A 20,112-nucleotide genomic window follows, 5' to 3' on the forward strand; every position below is an offset into this window, starting at 1 on the left:
CGGGGAGGGAGTGCCCAAGTGTCCAATGACAAGATCGAATGAATTAAACAAGAATGTCCCAAGACGACTGACTTGAAAGGAGGAAAATCAACTCTAAAGTTCCCCGTAAGATGTGCCAATTAAACACAGAAAAACAAAAATGGGAGGCTGAAATATTCTAGGATAGAAACACACCTGATATATCTCTAAACAGAAAAAAACGCCCAAAAATAATGAATGTCCTGAAACTGAAAAGACCGCCCCCAAAAATTGAAATGTCCGAAGATGGGAAGACTGAACCAGAAATATCCGGAAACGAAAAAGATCGACCGCCAACAAAAATTGGAATGTGTGAAAACATGGTCCCATGGAGGAGATAGCCAGATGATGGAAGAGGGGTTGCTGCCTTACCGCTGTACCATGTGCTGGGGGACTCGAGTTGACAGGGCAGCAACTGACGAACAGAAGGAGGATGGGAGGCGAAAACAGATGGGTTGATGGAGAGAGCAAAAAAAGAGAAAAGAGGAAGGGGTGTAGGAAAAAGAGAAGCGATTGAAGAATCTTTGTCCCTGGCAGGCCCCGTGTCTTTGTGTGGTGGTGGAAGTGTCTATGTGCCTGTGTCACCCCAAGGGAAAAGCCGCCGATAATAAGATGATGCCATCATGGTGGCTTGTTCAGTCCGCCAGGGGGAGCTGCTAGAGAGCGGCGCATGCGCAGAAAGGAGAGGAAAGGGGGAGAAATGGTTTTGGTGCCTTTAATAATTGTTTTGCACCGGGGGATGAAGACATTTGGCAGATTAGATGGCTACTGCTGCAGGGAGAGAGAGAGTGGAAGGGGGGGGGGGATCTCATGACGCCTTCATTCTTTTGTTCTGTGGTGCTTGCTGCCAGCGGCACTGCATGGGGGGATGGCCCGGAACAAGACATTTTTGAGTATACAGATGCGCTCGGCCCACAGCTTTTGGAATTAGATCTCCCGAATGCAGAACGTGATTGCCTTTTTCCTTTCCCGATTTGTCTATGCAAATGGCATGTAAACACGCTTCTTATTCTCGTGTGCTTCCTCTCCTTCGTGTGCTTCTTCTTCTTCAGTGGCTTTTGAGAATGCTTCTGTCTAGTTTATCGGTCGATTTACGAAAGTCGTTCTATCAGTCATAACGGAAAGTGTTTGTGTGTATCAGTGTGTGTGTGTGTGTCCGTCCTTTCGTGAGCTTTTATGTGTGAGACTGTCACTGAGTGATACATGAATGCCGCCAGGTGGAATATGTATGTGTGTGCGCATGAGACACAAGCAGACAGACAAACAGATAAATAGATTGTCAAAACGGGACGGCGGACCCACGGGAAGAGTCGGCCTGTCCCTGTGAGATGAAGAAGGGAGACCCGCATGCAACGGAGAGGGAGACTGACACCGGTTCTGACACGGAGGGAGGGCGCATCCTCATTGCAGCCCGCCTACTGGTCCCGTTGCCTGTCCCCCTGTCGGTGTGTCTGACCCTCCTACACCCTCCTTGTCACACCCCCTCCACCTTTCTCTTGTATCTTCCTCTGTGGCAGCTAGCTTTCCTGCCTTCCACACACACTCTCTCTCTCTCTCTCTCTCTCTCTCTCTCTTTTTCTCTCTATTTTTCTGTTCGTTGCAGTATCTTTCTGTCCCGATTTCTAGTACATTTGATGTGATTCTGTATTGTGTGTCAGTGTGTTTGTGTGTGTGTGTGTGTGTGTGTCTCTCTCTCTCTCTCTCTCTCTCTCTCTCTCTCTCTCTCCCTCTCTCTCTCTCTCTCTCTCTCTTTCTGGGCTGGTTGAAAAGAAGCTCGTTTATATTGCTTATGCCACAACCCTCGTAAAATAAAATTTGATTTGATTTGATCTCTCTCTCTCTCTCTCTCTCTCTCTCTCTCTCTCTCTCTCTCTCTCTCTCTCTCTCTCTCGCCACCCACATCCCGCCCCCTCCGCCAGTTTTTCGTCGTCCGTCGTCCCCTTTAGTTTGTCCTTCTCCTCTGCGTTAGCCTACCAGCTTGGGATAGTAGGCTGACAGATGTTGGCTGTTTGCTCAATACACAATACCGACCTGCCCCTCATCCCTACTCTCTCTCTCTCTCTCTTCTCTCTCTCTCTCTCTCTCTCTCTCTCTCTCTCTCTCTCTCTCTCTCTCTCTCTTCCTCTCTTCCCCCACACTCTTTTCTCTTACTCTCCCCTTCCGTTTCTCCCCTACCTTACTCCCCTCTCTCTCACAAGCCCCCTCCCCCACCTTCCCCTCCCCACCTTTTCGTATTCCTGGTTGTCCATTCCGCGTGTCGTGTGGGATTGTGCCAGTGGTGAATGGAGCGGTATCTTCCCCTTCTCATGACAGTCAAGTTGTCGTGGTGGTGGTTGCAGTTGACCGTGGTAGCTAGCAAGACAAAATGTTTTATTACGGGACCGGTACGATACGATAGAGCTGTGCTGATGGGATGTTCCCTAGTTTGTCTCGCTTCGACAGGTGATGATGAGGACGATAATCGGTGGGTGTGACTAGTGTGTCTTGTGATTGATTATGACACTGGTTTGTGATTGATAACACTGGTTTGTGATTGATAACACTGGTTTGTGATTGATTGTGACACTGATTTGTCACTGGTTAGGACACTGATGTGGTTCTCATAGGTGTCGCTTCGACAGTGATGAGCAAGACGACGATGATGTTGAAAAGGATTAGGATTACAATGATGAAGTTTGACTTGTGACTTAGGTTTGATTATTTGGTTAAAGACGTCGCTTTCAGTTGGCAATGATAATGATGATGACGACAGTGACGACGAGACGCATAGGCCTGTGACTTACGATTGATTGTACGGCGCACTTCGGCAATGACAAGAATGGCGACGACGATAACGACGAGACATATTATGGGACTGAACAAACTAGCGGGACAGTGGAAGGAGACGAGGAAGGGAGGTGCATGTCAACACAGCATCACTATCTGTGTGTGAGCGCAATTAGAAGTAGCGTCCCGTGGTGAATATATAGCTGGGGCAACCCGAACCTCTCTCGGTACCGCACTTGTCAATAAGTTGGCCTGATGATCAGTCCCACTGTGGGAGATATAGGATTGCAGCTACATGGTCAGTAATCACTTCGTAGAGCCTACAATGTTGCTAGCGATTGTGTGAGTGGGTGGGTGGGGTCTCTCTGTCTGTCTCTGCCTCTGTCTGTCTGTCTGTCTGTCTGTCTGTCTCTCTCTCTCTCTCTCTCTCTCTCTCTCTCTCTCTCTCTCTGTGTGTCTCTCTCTCTGTGTGTCTCTCTCTCTCTCTCTCTCCTTCGACTTTGCTTCTATTTTCTACTTTCCTTTAACCTCTGGGTATTCCCTGTCACACAAATAGAACGATAGACACGTATAGAATCTAACCGGGATAAAAGGTCTCTAGAGAGATCAGCGTAGATGTTGCAGCCGTATCTGTAACAAGGGAAGTAGTCAGAATCTAAAATGTGAATGCACTTAGTCTGACAGAGTTTAGCCCCTTGGTGAGCTGAACCTTACAAGTTTTTGTTTAGCTCTAGGTTTGACTCTGTGGTTGTTTAGAACCTTACATTTCAAGCATTCAATCTCTCTATCAAAAAAATAATGTGTCTGCTTGTCTCTTACTGTGCCTCTGTCTATCCGTCTGTCTGTCTGTCTGTCTGTCTGTCTGCATTTGTGTGTGGGCAGAAGTGTAGACGGAAACCAACACCGCTGTTAAGTCTCCACTTTAAAGACCAATGTGGAAGTACCATCATTTGTTTAGTGGGTTGCATTAAAGCACCCAGGCTGTTGGTATGTGTTGTTGTAAGTGGAGGGATGGCTGTTTCCCATGTAACAGTCTTACCAGATCCAACATGGTGAGCTGAATCATTTGCATGGAAAGGACTGTGCCTTAAGCCATTTTGTTTTTTTCTTGTGTAATGTTGATTCAATGACACAAGTGTAACATAACCAAGGTTTAACCCTACCTGACTTGTGTGTGTGTGCAGAGTGCTAAAGATGAGCGGTGAGCTGAGCCCACCTCTGTTCTCTTCACCATGATGGAAGTACAGCAACGCCTCTCCTGCCTCTCGCCCACCCAGCGTCTCTCCGCCCACTCCTCTGCCTCCTCTCTCCGCACACTGCCCACCTCCCCCCTCACTCTCCCCCTTCCTACACCCGCCACCCAAGCCAGCACCATGATCATCGAAGCGTCACTTCACTCGGCCACCACCCCTCCCGACTCCCCCCAGCAGGCCGAGACAGTGCCCAACGGCGTCTCCGAGGACCTTGAGACAAACTTTTCGCTGCCTGACGAGGCCCAGAACGAGAAGAGCTCGAATCTAGCACACAAGTACCAGAAGGAACAGACCGACACCCACGCTCTATGGAGCCAGGGATCGGAGATGCCCAACGGCATGGATGAGTTCTCGCAAGGCGGGATGGCCAGGGAGGGGGTTGAAGAGGAGGGCTCCGCTGAGTCCCCCCAACAGTCCAGCCCCAGAGAGGGCGAGGATCTTTCAGCCTCCACGGGCAGAGAGCTGGGACCTCAGGAGACGTACAGCCTTCCTGAAGAGCCTGAGTCTTGCTACACCCCTCCTTCACACTTCTCCGGACCTCGCACCCCCGGAACCCAAGAGTCTGGTGACCGTCGTAACCGCAGGAAACAAACCATTGAGGACATTGTTCGCAGGATCGCCACCAGCGAGACAGAAGAGGACGATGTTTATCAGTCTGAGGAAATCGACGAGGACGCAGAGCCTATGACGGACGTGGACATGAGCCGAAGTCACATGACCGACGATGAGGTTGACGGAGCACCGCTGGAGATTTCTCGAGAGATCCTGAACGCTCAAGCCTGCGCCGAGTCGGCAATCAAGCAGTCGTTGCAGGCGCGCTTTGAGGAGAGGGAGGAGCTGGGACATGAGGGGGAGGAGGAGCTAGAAAGATACACGCCCCTTAACTTCCTCCACGCCGACAGAAAAGAACCGGAAGACTCCAGAGAGGATGGGAAGGAGAACCAGGAGAGTCCGTGGCACAGCTCCAAGCTTCCGCTGTTCGACAACGAGCGCATCGAGAAGAAGCCGGGCGTCACCATCCTGCCCAAGACCGGGATGCCCCCCCACCTCCCCCCTTCCCATGGGAGGCCTCCACTCCTCCCTCCCCATGTCCTCCAACATCAGCGAGACGGCGTACTCCCCCCACCACTTCTCCACGGCCAAGATGAACAATGGCTGGTTCCCCGGCGCCATGCCGCACCTCTTCCCTTTCTCCCCCGCCGGCCTGATGGACCACCCCATGGGCCCCAAGTTCCTGCCCTTCGAGAACAAGATGGTTGCCGAGGTAGACAAGGTGTGTGTTTATGTGTGTGTGTTTCTGTGTTTGTGTGTGTCTGAGTGTGTGTGTGTGACTGTGTGTGTGTGTCTGAGTGTGTGTCTGAGTGTGTGTGTGTGTGTGTGTCTGAGTGTGTGTGTGTGTGTGTGTCTGAGTGTGTGTGTCTGAGTGTGTGTGTGTTTGAGCATTCTAGTTTGTGCATGTGTGCTTGTTGTGAGTATCAGTCTGTTGCATTTGTTTGTTCGTGTATTTTGACTGTGCAATGAAGTGCCCTGTTAAACAATTTGATTCTTAGCATTAGTATGCATGCATGTATGTGTGCTCTTTGATGAATATTTTCCTTCAAGCTGTGGAGAAGTGCTTTATTAATGTTCCATTATTATTATCACTTCAAGGACTACCTCAAGTGCAACTACTGCGAGCGGACGTTCCGGCGACAGAAGAACCTGGAGAACCACATCGAGAGCACCCACCAGGGCAAGGGGGGGCAGCGGCCCAAGCGTGAAGCGGCCGACATGTACTTCAAGTGCACGCACTGTCCCTACACCACCAAGCACCAGAGCAACCTCTACGTCCACCTCAGGATCCACACAGGTCAGTCACGTCCTGTCCTTGTTAGTACAGTCACGTCCTGTCCTTGTTAGTACAGTCATGTCCTGTCCTTGTTAGTACAGTCACGTCCTGTCCTTGTTAGTACAGTCACGTCCTGTCCTTGTTAGTACAGTCACGTCCTGTCCTTGTTAGTACAGTCACGTCCTGTCCTTGTTAGTACAGTCACGTCCTGTCCTTGTTAGTACAGTCACGTCCTGTCCTTGTTAGTACAGTCACGTCCTGTCCTTGTTAGTACAGTCACGTCCTGTCCTTGTTAGTACAGTCACGTCCTGTCCTTGTTAGTACAGTCACGTCCTGTCCTTGTTAGTACAGTCACGTCCTGTCCTTGTTAGTACAGTCACGTCCTGTCCTTGTTAGTACAGTCAAACCCTGCTATTACAAAAAAACAATTTAAGACTCCCTCCCTTTTAAGACCTTGTTTTCTCAGACTTTGTGTTGACAACCTGTGTAACATTACCCCACTTTAAGACCCCCTCCTTTTAAAGACCTGGTTTTGTCAGACTTTTTGAGGTCTTAAAAGAGAGGTTCCACTGTTGTACAGTCCAACCTGTCTGTAACCACCACCCAAAAGAACAAGCAAAACAGGTCCTTAAAGACAGGTGTTGGTGATGGAGAGGTGCATTTGGAAGGAACCTTGTCTGGATTACGGGCAGGGGGCCTTGAAAGGGAGGTTCTACTGTATCATGTTATTTTATCATCAGTAGGATTCTTCTCTGCTAAAACGTGTCTTTTGATGGAATTGATAACAGAAATAGTTGGCCTAAATGCTCTATTCAGCATAACAAAGAGGCAGTCCCAAAAGGAGCTAAGGTAGCATTACCCACAAAGAGGCAGTCCTTTACTTTATTTGGTGTTTAACGTCGTTTTCAACCACGAAGGTTATATCGCGACGGAGAGGCAGTCCCAAAAGGAGCTAAGGTAGCATTACCCACAAAGAAAAAGGAAAGGGATGAAGGAGGAATTTATCAGAAAACTGCAGTCAGTTGAAATGACGCGTGTGTTGATGTTTCAGGTGAGCGCCCCTACATCTGCGGGGCGTGCGGGGTGCAGTACAGCCAGAGCCACAGCCTCAAGTCGCACATTATCAACAAGCACGACGGCCACATGAACTACTACATCAAGGAGAAGCGCAACCGCTCCCCACGCGGCATGGGCTACATGGCCACCCACCCCGGGGATCACGGCACCATCTTCAAGATGCCCCCGCCCCCCTCTCTGCCCAGCCTGGCCGGCCTGCAGCACAACACCATGGAGCACATGGCCGTGGCCCGCGCCATCGAGATGGCCTCCAAGAACAGCTTCAACGAGGGCCAGGGTCCTCCCCCTCCCTTGATGCACCCCCAGAACATCCCCTCCTCCGTGCACCAGCACTCCAGCCCCCTCATGTCTCCCAACGGACCTCACAGCCTCTTCTCCAAGCCCGGCTTCCCTTTCGGCGGACACTTTGGCAGCCCAGGGATGCCGTTCGGGGACCTCCCTTCCACCCCCACCCCCGCTATGATCCCCCAGCCCAGCCCCGGCAGCCGCATGTCCAGCGCCGGCAGCCCCATCTCCCCCATCACCAGCAACCACAACAACAGCAGCGGGAGGAACGACATCCTGAACCTCACCTCCAACGCCCCCTGCCACACCCCCAACTCGGCCCTGAGTTTCAGCGCTGCCACCCCCATCCCCAGCCTCCTGTCTCCAGGGAAACAGCGGTCCAGCCCGGTCCACCACAACAACGCCCCCAACAACAACAACAAGGTGGCACGCATGGACTGCGGGGCCATGGATCTCTCCACGCGAGGCTGCAGCGGTCCGGACGGCAAGGGGAGGTCAGCGGGAGGTGAGGGGCGGTGCGGAGACTGCCCGCAGGAGACCAAGCTGAAGCTGCTGAGGCTGAACGTGGTTCGCATGCTGAGCATCCTGGTTCCCAACCTCAACTTCGAGGAGAAAGGGATCAGTGCCGAGAGCGACTCCGTGGACGAGCTGCTACAGGACGTCATCGAGAGCAACACTCACGACGATGACATGGTGCACTAAGCCTCTCACCGGGTTACTAGGCCTCTCACCTGGTTGCTAGGCCTGTGACATGGTCGCTAGGCCTCTCACCTGGTTGCCAGGCCTGTGACCTGGTTGCTAAAGGCCTCTCACCTGGTCGCTAGGCCTCTCACCTGGAAGTCACACATAACAAAGATATGGTGCACTAAGCCTCTGACCTTGAAGTCATTTGTAACAATGACATGATGCGCTAAGTCTGTGTCTTCAAGCCAACAGGTCTGACAACATGGTTCTAAGCTTTTCTCCAAGGCGACAAGCTTAACAACAGGGTGCTAAACCTATAGTCTTGACAACATTTAGGACAGCATGATGCACTTGTGACCTTGACAATACATGTAATAAAAACAATTCCACTTTGATGAATTCCACTTGAGAACTCACAGCACAAGTTTGTGACCTGGAGACCACTACCATGATAGTGACCTTGACACTCAAGGGCAAGGTCAAAACCAAGACTGCTGACTGACCTTTTCACCTTGACTCAGGCGCATTGAAGTCTGATTCACTGTACTGCATGGATCCTGTTCCACCAGCTACAAAGCAGATCTGTCAGCAAATCTTTGTTTTTATTCTTCAAAACTTTTGTAGAAGATGAAAATAATTCATCAAGGTCATTCAAACAAAGGTCATTTCATTGCTATTCCAAAAGTAGCAGTGTGACAAGGTCACAAGAACTGATGCATTTCTCAGTGAATATAAAAATATGAAGTCTTGGGATCTTGGTGTAAGCTTGACTTTGTGAGCTGAACCTTAGCTGGTCTTTACATCAATGCTACGCTGGTTGGTTGTGCGGAGGTCTGACAATGCCGTAACAGACATGGCAGCATTACTTCTTCTTTAGGTGTTTTTGGTTGGATGAAATTAAGCACCAAAGCCTGATTTTACAGTATATATACACATATATCTCATCCTGTTTGGCTCACCCAAATGATTGAGGACAGAGCCCTAATGCTTGCTACTTAAACACTGATGATTTTGGATGAGCACAGTGGAATCCAATCTAAATTAGAGTGGAACAATTCGGGAGAAAACAGGAGAACTTCCGTCTAACTACACCTGTTGATCGACACTGCTGTAGTTGTGGAATAAGTCTGCTGTCGTTTTCCTCTCTCTGTATACCCTTGTCCCGTTACATTGCTGCTGCCGAGAACATGTACTGTGGTTTTAATGTCGCTTTTAAGAAGCGGGACTTGTTGAAACGCTATCAGGGGTATTCCGATGTGCGTCAATCTCCGGGAAGAATACAAGGACAAATGTTATGAAAGTGCAGGCTTTGCTCGTGTGTTTTTTCTGTCTCCCCACCTCAGAACTATACATCGGGAATGGAAAACTGGCTCCAAGTTGCGCATTTTGCTGCCAGTTGTGTGGATGAAAAGAATGGTGTTCTACGCTGCAGAGTTTTGGAGCTGGAGAAAAAAATTTCAGAACTGTTTTGCTGTTGTCATTAAGTTGAATCTCTCCCCCATAGTGTTCAAGGCTGTTGCATTTTATCAGTTCAGCCGTTCTGATTGTGTTCTGATTTGTTTGTCCCACTCCGCGACTTGTTTATACTACTATTGTAACAAATATTTCATGTTAAGAGTTTCGCTGAACGTGCAATAGTCTATGAAAGGGCACCTGTCTTGAAGTGCAGTATTACTGAAAGAAACATTACCGTAAATTTTGTTTTTGTATCTTATTATCTTCCTTCTGGTCACATTGAACAAATCTGTACTTAAAACCGAGTTTAACCGAGGTGTTTGTTTCCTTTTATTCAGACAGAGTAAAAGTCCTTGAACGATTTACAAATATAGCTTTTGTCTTTGATAACTGATGTTATTAATTAACATTATTTCAATACATATGACACGGAGTGTTCATTTTCATCAGTTCATGCCTTTGTTTTGTGTGATCTTTTTGTTTTGTTGTTTCTCTGAACCATTCCACATATCTGAGCAGCAAATGGAACAAAATGTTTACAAATGTATAAATTTTGTTGAAGAATTTATGTATATCTGAAGCGATAACATGGACCCTCCATCTTCCAAGTATCAAAACTTGTTTCCCATTTATAGTGAAGAATCCTACATCAGGAAAAGAAACTGACCGCCTGAATTTTGGTTGTGAGAAAAGTATTTTTTTCTTTAGAAGTGCTCTCCAGTGGTGGTACGTACATTTGTCTCGAATGATAATCTTGTAAAGTGTCTTTTGTGTATGTGTGACCAGTATGATATATACATGATATTTTGGTTGGTGTCACTGTAAAACATTGATGTACTTACAAACAAGTGTGTATGCATATTATGTCAATTGTGTGTCTTTTTGCTAAAATTGCGTTCTCTGTTCCCACTGTGCTACTTAATCAGGAGTTTGAGAAACACAACATTTTTCGGTGCCTCTGCTGTACAATTTCTATCAATTCCGCAAATGATAAGTGAAGAGTATACATTCCTCCCATCGAGATCTCCCAGTTCTTTTAGTTCTCCTTCCATTTTTATTCAAAAAATGTTTTGCTGATTGTTACACAAAGCTTTCTCTCTCTCTCTCTCTCTCTCTCTCTCTCTCTCTCTCTCTCTCTCTCTCTCTCTCTCTCTCTCTCTGTCTCTCTCTCTCTCTCTCTCTCTCTCTCTCTCTCTCTCTCTCTCTCTCTCTCTCTCTCTCTCTCTCTCTGTCTCTCTCTCTCTCTCTCTCTCTCTCTCTCTCTCTCTCTCTCTCTCTCTCTCTCTCTCTCTCTCTCTCTCTCTCTCTCTCGCTCGCTCGCTCGCTCTCTTTCTTGTCTGTTTGTATTTCTGTATATCAGTGTTCTCCCATTTGGTGCTTCTTGAAAAAGAAATTCAAGCCTTCTTGAATTTTTGAATTGTTTCATGTCTTCAAATCTTCAAGTCAAGTCCAGAAATGTTTTTAAATTTCTGTCAAATTTAGTTTTTTTTGTAGAGTGTTTCAAATAACATGTTTTGATTAAAAGCAATAAGAGCATAAATTGAAGAAAAATTGATTTTGATACAGAACTTATATTTTCCCCTTAATTCTGATTTCATCGGAACAACCCAACCGTCCTACGTTAATTTCCCCTTCCTGTTATATCTCCACCCCTATGTAATGCAACATTGTTGAGCTGTTCACTTTTCTCTCTTGTTTGGCGCTTTACTACAACACATTGCAACCACTGGGATGCAAACTTGTTCATTTTTCTCCTTTCAGCTTGAAATGATCGCAAGGTGACTAAACGCTTTCTTTGTCCTCACCAGCCTGCCTCGAAACTGGACAATTGTTGGAGAATTTCAACTTGAAAACACGCATGCCTATTTCTTTCCCTTTTTTTTTTTTTTTTTTTTTTTTTTTTTTTTTACTTCTTTAACAGAAGCAAATGCACTAGATCATCTCGTACACTTTCATTTTGTGTCTCTGATTATTTGGTGCTAAGCAGAAACAAAATCATCCAGCAAAAAGAAGCAACAATGGCAGCTGTTAGATGCGTGTGCATGTGTGCATGTGAGGTTGTGTCCTTTGAATTCTTTCTCCATGTCCACCTTGCTTTACCATTACTGATGTGTTGCACCTTCTTTTCACACACTTGACCAGATTCTGTGTGCAATTTAACAGTAAAATAATCCCCTGTGAAATCCAAAATGTTCTTGTGCAGTAAATAACAGAACAGAACTCTTTCAAAATTGGTCCTGAAAGTTTATGAAAAAAAAATAAAAATGAAAACACCCACCTGCTCCTGATAAGATTTTTTGTCACATGAATTCTACAAAAATGAACTGTCCCAAAAATGAAAAGATGACGAATATTGTGTAGTGTGTCCATGGTGCAGTGGCATTGTGACGGCGCTAGTTTTGTGTTGTACCATTGGTGAAGTGTGTGGGTCTCTTGCTGGTGTGTGTTACACTATGTACATGTAGATATATTGTTACCGTGGTTGTGCACATGTTTGGTGTTGTCTGTCTAATCAAAGTATCCGAATCAGCAATAATGTGTAAGTACCATGTGACTGATCTTATGCGACTTGCAAGTACCGAAATTAAAAAGCATTGTACGATTTTTAGAGGGTTTTCTCTCTGTTAATTTCATTTTCTCCTCTTCGTGACGGTACGCTGTTAAACATTCGTTGTACTTCTTCCTTCTCTTGTGACTATGCCATATTCGTCAGTGTTCAGTTAGATGTACACTTCAATTTTACAATCGTCAGAGTAGACGCACTGTCTCTGGCCCTCGCTGTCGTGCTAAAAATGAAATACAACAGGATCTTGAAATCATCTTGGCTAAATTGCACTATATTTTTGTACTCGGAAGATTACAGACGCATGCCAGAGTGCTGTTTTGCTCTGGTAGGGTTTCAGATGATTTTGTGTTCCAGAAATCAAATGGTTGAAAGCAAACCAAGTGTTCCAGATCTTGAAGAGATAATGATCACTGTATATTAATGAGAATCATGATGGCAGAGTAGTTTGATTGGTTGTGTTCAGCTTGATTGATTGGTTGGTGCGATAGATTGCGTGATTGCTTGTTTGATTGCCTCGTCTTCCTATATATATACATATATATTATAGAGCATGAAATGAAAGTGACAGCGGAACTTGTTGTCATTTTGTTCATAATTCTGCTGGCTGTTGTTGCTGTATCTCTGAGAGTTTAACCGACCATTCTTTGACCTTGCAAATCACGGGACTATTTAGACAAAACAAAATATATATATACATTATATTATATATATTGATTGTGTAAAAGATCATGGAAGGTGACAGATGTTCTACAGCTATATATGTGTGCGGCTTTTTTTCCTTGACTATTGCTAGTAAACCAAACCTGTCATGTGTCTTCTTGAAGGTTGTGAGAATCAGTCCAGCCTTGACCTTTTAAACTTTGAACCTTGTAATGAATGCCTGGGGCACTGACCCCGACCTTGACCTTGTGAATGTTGTGGAAGATTTCAGAGCTATGATGAATTGTCTACATGTCATATATTGTGGCAAGCATGTACTTATAGTGTACTTACCCGATCAGATTTTTTTCTCCGCGATACAAGAAGTGTGTCATATTATTTGTCTGTATTTTGTGTGTGTGTATTGTTTTAGCTTTACTTCCTGTATGAGAACAAATATGGACCTTGAGCTTTACATCTTTTTATTGCAAAAAAGTAATGCTGAGGCAAGCTTTTTTCATTCAAACACTACTTCTGAAGGTTTTCTAGTATGGCTATATATATAGATATACCAAGGAACAAGCTCCACCAATTTCAGACTTGCGTTAGACTTCTTTTTTTTCCTTTTTTTTTATGTGATTACATTGTGCACAAGCACACTCTTCCATACTACTTTTAAAGGAATTTACTTCTGCATAGCTTCCACAGTTAACATTAAATCAGAGTGCTGCATTGAATTCTGCACACTTCATTGTTTTGAGTACTTTAATTATTTGCCCCGAGGTATCCCACCAATTTACACTTTGCCATCTCAAAACTGCCAAATATTTTGACATTTTGATCTGTACATAATTATATGTCTTTGTGTTTTGTCATTTTTTGTCCCAGTTTCTGATCCGTGGTGCTTGGTATTCCATGTATAGTCATTTGCGGGCACAAAAATCTTGAATGAAAAAAAAACCTAGTCTGTTTTTATGTTCCAATATCCCACCAAACTGAGAATTCCATCCATTTTTTTGCACACCATCTTTGCAGTTTTGTTTTTTCATTGACATTTCATATGTACAGGCATTACTCATCGTACTAGACTCTGGCAACTTTGACCGAGAATATATCGCTAATACATGTAATTCAATTGAATGAAGTGACTGAGGTTGTAGCAGAAATGTAGCAAACGATAATTCTGTCTTATTTCTTGTCGTAGTAGTATTCTAAAAAGGAAAAAAAAGCATTGCCATATGCAATATGTAGCAAAACATTAACTAGTTTCACTTCTGATCTTAGTAGCTTGAAGTAAAATAAACACTGCGGTAGTTGTCTCACATTTTGCTTACAATAGAACATTCTGGGGAAAATTGCAGCTTCACAAAATAGCTCTCCCATTGAGAGAGATTAGTTTGATTTCATGAAAAGATTCATGGTAGGACTTGGGCACATGTATTGACCATGTGAAAAAATAGTTCTACTGATACATTCAACCAAAACATATCAGGTATTTTTCATTCCAAAAATCATCTTTATCAGGCTTTATTTTGCTGCTAGGAGTTTGGATCACTTTTATTTGTGAACAACAGGTATAATGCATTTTGTGTATGAAGTTCTGTTTTTATTAGGTTACTCCTTAAACATATCAGAACTATCTTTGGACCTTCTCATTCTAATTTTTATAAGAAATGACATTAATATGTATCATTTGATTTTCATTCTGTAGGCTATTTATACAAATGTTTTCAGTTTCTGTAAGTTAGTAAGTGTACATTACATTTGTTGAAAAAATGACAGAACTTCAAACCAAAACCTTTTAAAAGCACAATATCATTTGCATGGCAGATTAATCAAACAGTTTTATTAAAAGTTGAATCATTGTTGATCAAAATCATCATCCATCACACATTTCCGCTCATTTTTTAAAAAGTTGTATAATCATTTTAGGTGAAAGTTTGACATTTTTCCTTGCCGAGGGCTTTAACCGTTTTGTGTTCACCAAAGCATCTAGTCTTAAGTTTGAGCGTTGAAAACTGCAACAATTCAGGGAAAGTTGTCACAGTTTTCGAAGAGTCCATATTTCTTGATATAATTTGATGTCAGATATCAATATATTCAAAAGAGGGTTGTGCCACTGTGACAAAACATTTATGTTACACAGATATGGGAGGATTTGACAAACATGTTTTTTGCATTGTACTGCTGTTTTCACAATGAAAGGCTCAAGGTTATGATTTGTATTGTGTTTATATTATTTGTTAGAAATGTTCCAGCTTCACTGCCACTTATTTTGCTTGACGATGCTCAGGTTTGCATTTCGTTCCTTTAACAAGCTATAGACAGGAATTATAGACTCCTGAGTTTTAACCCTTTTTTTTCGAAGCAGGTTTGGCATTCAAAACTAAGACCAATGTTGGTACTTATTAATGCCATTGCTATATTGGAATGTGATTTGTTGTAAGTTTTGCTTGTTTTTTTTACATGCATTTTTGGTGACATTGAAAAAACAACATGATCTGCTAACATACGTTTTGTAGTGTAATGGGGGAACAGCTGCTGTAGGTGCACTAAAGGACTGCTGCTCACTGCTTTAAAACAGGGTTTGTTTTCAAGATGATTTATACGGTTTTTTGAGCTTTGAAATTATCAAAATGTTTTCATGAGCAGCCCTACGTGTCCAAGTTATAACAGTTTTTATGTTTTTTCTTCCTGTTGCCCTTCTGTTAGGAAAATGGTTTTGGAAAACATACACTTTCACAAACATTCTGGGTTAGAGGTTATACAACCCACATGCTTCCCTCCCCTTCCCCCCCTTTAGTGGAAAATCTTGCCGTCATGCTTCCCTCCCCTGTCCCCCCTTTAGAGGCAAATCTTGCCGTCTCTTCTTGGTTCTAATGTGAAGATTGCATTGGTGTTAGATGCAATGATAACAAACAGTGTTCTTCCAGTGTCGATTGTAGTGATGAGGTTACGATGCTGACATCAGCGCAATTTGTTGACAGAAGGAATAATGGCTTTTATTTGAAAAGGAGTTGTCACAGACAACAAAAAAGAGAGTTCTTCCAGATTTTACATCTAGTTTTCTTGATTTTATGGGAACTGCTTTGTAACAGAGTGTAGGGACTTCAGTAAAGAATATTTCTGTAACTATAGATGGCGATGCATTTTGAGTTTTTGTCCTCATTGTTGAAGCAAGTGTTGTGTTTGGTGTTCTGTTGACGAAAAATATTATTCATTATGACTGCTGTAAATGTTGAACAAAAAAATGATTGTGCTACAGTTGATGACTGCTGATGTATTCTAGGGGGAGGCCCAGTGAAACTACTTATATTTCCTTCTTGATCTTGTCTGAAAAGACTTACTATCAGCGTTCACAACACTATGTGTAAATTAAGCTTTGATAAAGTATACAGCGGAACTCTCCTTTCAAGACCAAAACAAATCGGGGGGGGGGGGGGGGGGGGGTAAATCTGGCCCTGAAAGGGAGGGATCAGTTTGAAAATGGGGGTAAATTGAAAGACATTGTGAAAAGAAAATTGAATACACAACATATTCAAGGTGGGGGGGGGGGGGGGATCTGAAATGGATTGGTCTTAAATGGAGGGTTCCACTGTACTGTTAAGAACTTGTCAGTTCTCCTTTCCTTGTACTTGCATGTGAGTAAAAAGAATAAATACAGCTATCCCTATCCTATGCAAACCTGAAGCATTCAAGAATGTACGTTCACTGCTTCTAGTGTTGTCTCAATGTGGTAAATTCGGTTTTAGTTTTGAATTTCTGTCCAAAAACCCCGTGAAGGAAAAATTTTAAATCTAATTCATTTCATTTTTGGCAGACTTGTTTTGAATATGGTTAAGATTCTTGGAAAAAGTTGTCAATTTTGTTTAAAACAAAATAAAATGATAAAATAAAAGAAGAGAAAAGCTACAAATCCACAAAGAAAGTAATATTACCTCGTACGTGTAGCAGAAAAAACATGTAAAAATTGTTTCTGGAGTACTGTTTGAAACAAGAGTGGTTTTTTTTTTTAATTGAGGTCAAAATCATATTAAATATTGACTTAATCCAAGCCAAAACATGGACTAGAACAAAAAAATTTTGCACGGTTCTTTGTTTACATGCATTGGAAATGCAAATAGTAAAGCAATGAAGTTTCTGAACTAACAACCTAAAAAGAAAAGAGAGTTTGAGTTTTTGTTTTAAGCAAAAAAAGGACTTAAAAGATCTGATGCATTTTTGCTCAGTCTCAGTTTCCAGAAAATTGACAAATTCAAAAAATATGCTGAAGATAATTTTGTTTTGTTTCGGTTTGCATATAAACTGACATTCTTCTGTACCTGTTCTCTCTTCCTTAAAGATTTGCATTTAACATTGGTGGGGTTTTGTTCTCCCCTTTCTCTGTTCGCCCCACCCCCACCCACACAAGTTCACTCCCCTTTGTATGATGCTGACTCAAAATAAACAAGAAAACCTATTTGCTAAATGTTAAATTTAGCAAATTCCTTACGCTGAAATGCATGGAGATTGGTCGCTATTGGTAGAAATATTCGTCTGATGAGTTGGGATGCGCTGTTTCCAGCCCTGCTGTCTCATGGACTATTTCCATGTCCGTTTTATTGAGTTGTACATGTGGCAGTATTCTGTTATCTGAGTGTGTTCACAACCATTTGGTTAGTATTTCTTTTCCAATAAAGCGCTGAATTTTTTCAGCTTGTTATGTTTTTCATTCCAGTTTCAGGTTTTGTTGTTTGCTTTGCCTTGTCTTTTTTCTTTATTTTGTTTGCACACTTTTGTGTGCTTCTTCAATTTTTCATTATAAAGAAAATATGAAGATGGAGACAGAAAACAATTTTGGCCGGTGAACAAAATTCCATGCATACGTGTGAATAAACACATGTAGCAACTTATATTATGGGACCACTTTGTTTTAGGATTGGATTTTTGCACAGGAAAAAGACTTAAAAGTATTATTTGCTCTGTGGAGTGTATGAGCTCATGAAAAGCAGGAAAAAGTTTTGTCATGAATTTGTGTTCTTCCTTTTCAGTAAGGGTAAACACACGTTGTTAAGAATGTGCGGAAAAAGCCGTTCGTGGACTGTTCCTTTTAACTTTCCCACTAGCAGTGCGCATTTCTGTGCTGAATTTGGTGAAATAACAAACAAGTCTCATTCATTGTTGCAGTATACAACAGATGTGTTCACATTTTTATTTTTATTCTTATGTTCATGCTCACACAGAGCGGTGAGTTCCGTTTAATTTTGTTCAAACACATAAAGCTGTGTACTCGGTCGGCTACAGTTTGTTTGGTTTTTCTCGTATTTTGTTTTCCAGATTTTGTTGTTTGCACGCCAAAGTGTAAAATATCTTTTGTTTCCGTTTGATTGGGGAGGAAAGGAACTAACTTGATTAATTGTACATATCATGTATTGTGACTAAAGCATTTTTTGCCTATAAGCTTTAGTTGTGCTTCAATGTTTGTGTTGTTTCAGTGGCGTCATTGTGCGTAGCAGTGCGCAGTTTTAATCGCACTTAGCTGTGTCTTAGAGTCATAGTGAAATCAAATTAAATTGAAACAAAAACAAAGTGTGTTCATGATTGTGCCTCTGACTTTTTTTATCTGTACTCTCTCTCTCTCTCATACACACACACTGTCATACACACACCGATACACATAGTCAAACACACACACACTGATACACACAGTCAAACACGCACACACACACACAACGATACACACATACAGTCAAACACAAACACACACACACCAGTGTCAAAGTCCTCTAAACATAAATCTTGAGTGTGAATGAGGGAGTGCAAACTATGTGCATATGTGGGTGCATTTAGAAGGGGTATGAAGTAAATGTTTGTGTGTGTGTGTGTGTGTGTGTGTGTGTGAACAAGAGACAAACAGTCAACATAACCGTGACAAGCAAACGGAGCAGACCTTTACACCAAACAAAGAACAAATTCAAAATAACCTTTACTTTTCAGTAGGCAAAATGATCCACCCTAAAAACTAACAGCATAGTGCGAAGCGAAACAATAATGACACTGCATTCATAAAATAATAATTTTACAAATCTTAAGCAAAATGTTAACTATCAAATTCAGAAAGAATGCAACCAAGCAAAGAGAACAGCCTCATTTGTTAATGTAAGACTTTTAGCTTCTGTTTCTTCTCTTAACCAACAATTTTGAAGTTTCTGTTTTCTCTAAAACTACCAATTCAACACATTTTCCTCCTCTGCAACAGTAATACAGTGGAACCCCCCTTTTAAGACCCCCCAATTTAAGACTCCCTCCCTTTTTAAGTTTTACAACCCTGTTTTCTCAGACTTTCTTCTGTTCATTACTTCTGTAAACTTACCCGCATTTTAAAACTCCTCCTTTTTATCTCTCATTGTTTTAGGTCTTCAAAGGGAGGTAAATCCACTGTACATGTATTAGGTTTTTGCCACAGTATGACTGCATTTGTGGAAATCCCCGACGCCAGAGATATTTTTAATTGATGAAAGTCAACAAAATCACAAGTTTAAACAATAATAAATAAATAACAGCAAACACAAACATTTCAAAACTTATAGTTTTGTACATACTACTTATTTTCTGACATGTCATTTTGGAATAGATCAAATGCATGGGTTATTAAAAATACTGTAGAACCTGTTTTAAAACCTCCAAAATCTTAGACAATCGATCAGGTCAAAGAAGAATTCTAAAAATAAAGTTCAATTTGCAGAATGTATTTCAAGCAAATCTGAAAAGAGAAACAAATCGTAAAACAGAGATGGAACTGGAATATCTTAAATATCTTCAGGCAGAGAGTTCACTGTATTTTAGATTTTGCCACCTTAAAAGTCTACTGGGTGCTTCAGTTAAATGATGTACTTCTCATATCATTTACTGTGCTAACCGTAATTCCCTAATTCCCGTGCTTTGCTTGAGTATGTCTCCTACTACAGCAAACTGCAGGTAAATCCATCACAAATTCTTGGCCAATGGCCATAACTGTTTAACACATGACATTTAACACTCACAATAGTTGCAGACTGAATAACTTTATTGCAGCCTTTTAGTGTCATTCAATCAATAATGTCATGGATATGAAGACGCTCTGCATGCAGTACTAATCCAAATATGACTAAATATTACCACAAGGAAATTCACCATAAGTCTGCACATTTCTCAGGAAAAAAGTTACGATTCTTTTGTGAAATGTGAAACTAACACTTAGGCCAAAAAAAAAAATAGGTCTGTTTACGGTAACATAGGCCAAAAAATTAGGGTCGGTAGGTCGGGATTGTTTTTGTTTTTTTTTCCCAAAAAACATATTTTTACGTTATTTTGCAAAAAAAACCGAGATTTTTTTTTTTTTCCCCAAATGCCAAAAAAAAGTCTAGGGTCGCGAGAAAAAACTAGGGTCGGTCGGGTTACCGTAAACAGACCTATTTTTTTTTTGGCCTTATCAACAAAGAATCAGGTATTATTGATGCCTGAAAAAAATACTGTTCAAGAAAAGAAAAAAAAAAGAAAAAAGTTGTGCAAAGATCAAAGAC

At 42.5% G+C, this 20,112-nt stretch overlaps 1 long non-coding RNA gene and 1 pseudogene across 2 annotated transcripts in view; one reads left to right on the forward strand and one right to left on the reverse strand.

The window, feature by feature from the left end:
* The first annotated feature begins 3,972 nt into the window (after positions 1–3,972).
* On the forward strand, positions 3,973–18,139 carry LOC138971832 (uncharacterized; annotated as a pseudogene).
* Positions 18,140–18,519: 380 nt separating this feature from the next.
* LOC138971837 (uncharacterized) overlaps positions 18,520–20,112 on the reverse strand; it is a 3,320-nt gene continuing 1,727 nt past the window's right edge. For both annotated transcript variants that reach the window (XR_011457395.1, XR_011457394.1), the window contains 2 exons: positions 20,018–20,112; positions 18,520–19,785 (listed from right to left, as the gene is read on the reverse strand). The exon at positions 20,018–20,112 is cut by the window's right edge. This is a non-coding gene — a long non-coding RNA (uncharacterized lncRNA). The remainder of the gene's footprint in view (positions 19,786–20,017) is intronic.

This window comes from Littorina saxatilis, linkage group LG7 (genome assembly GCF_037325665.1).
Source record: "Littorina saxatilis isolate snail1 linkage group LG7, US_GU_Lsax_2.0, whole genome shotgun sequence".
NCBI lineage: Eukaryota > Metazoa > Mollusca > Gastropoda > Littorinimorpha > Littorinidae > Littorina > Littorina saxatilis.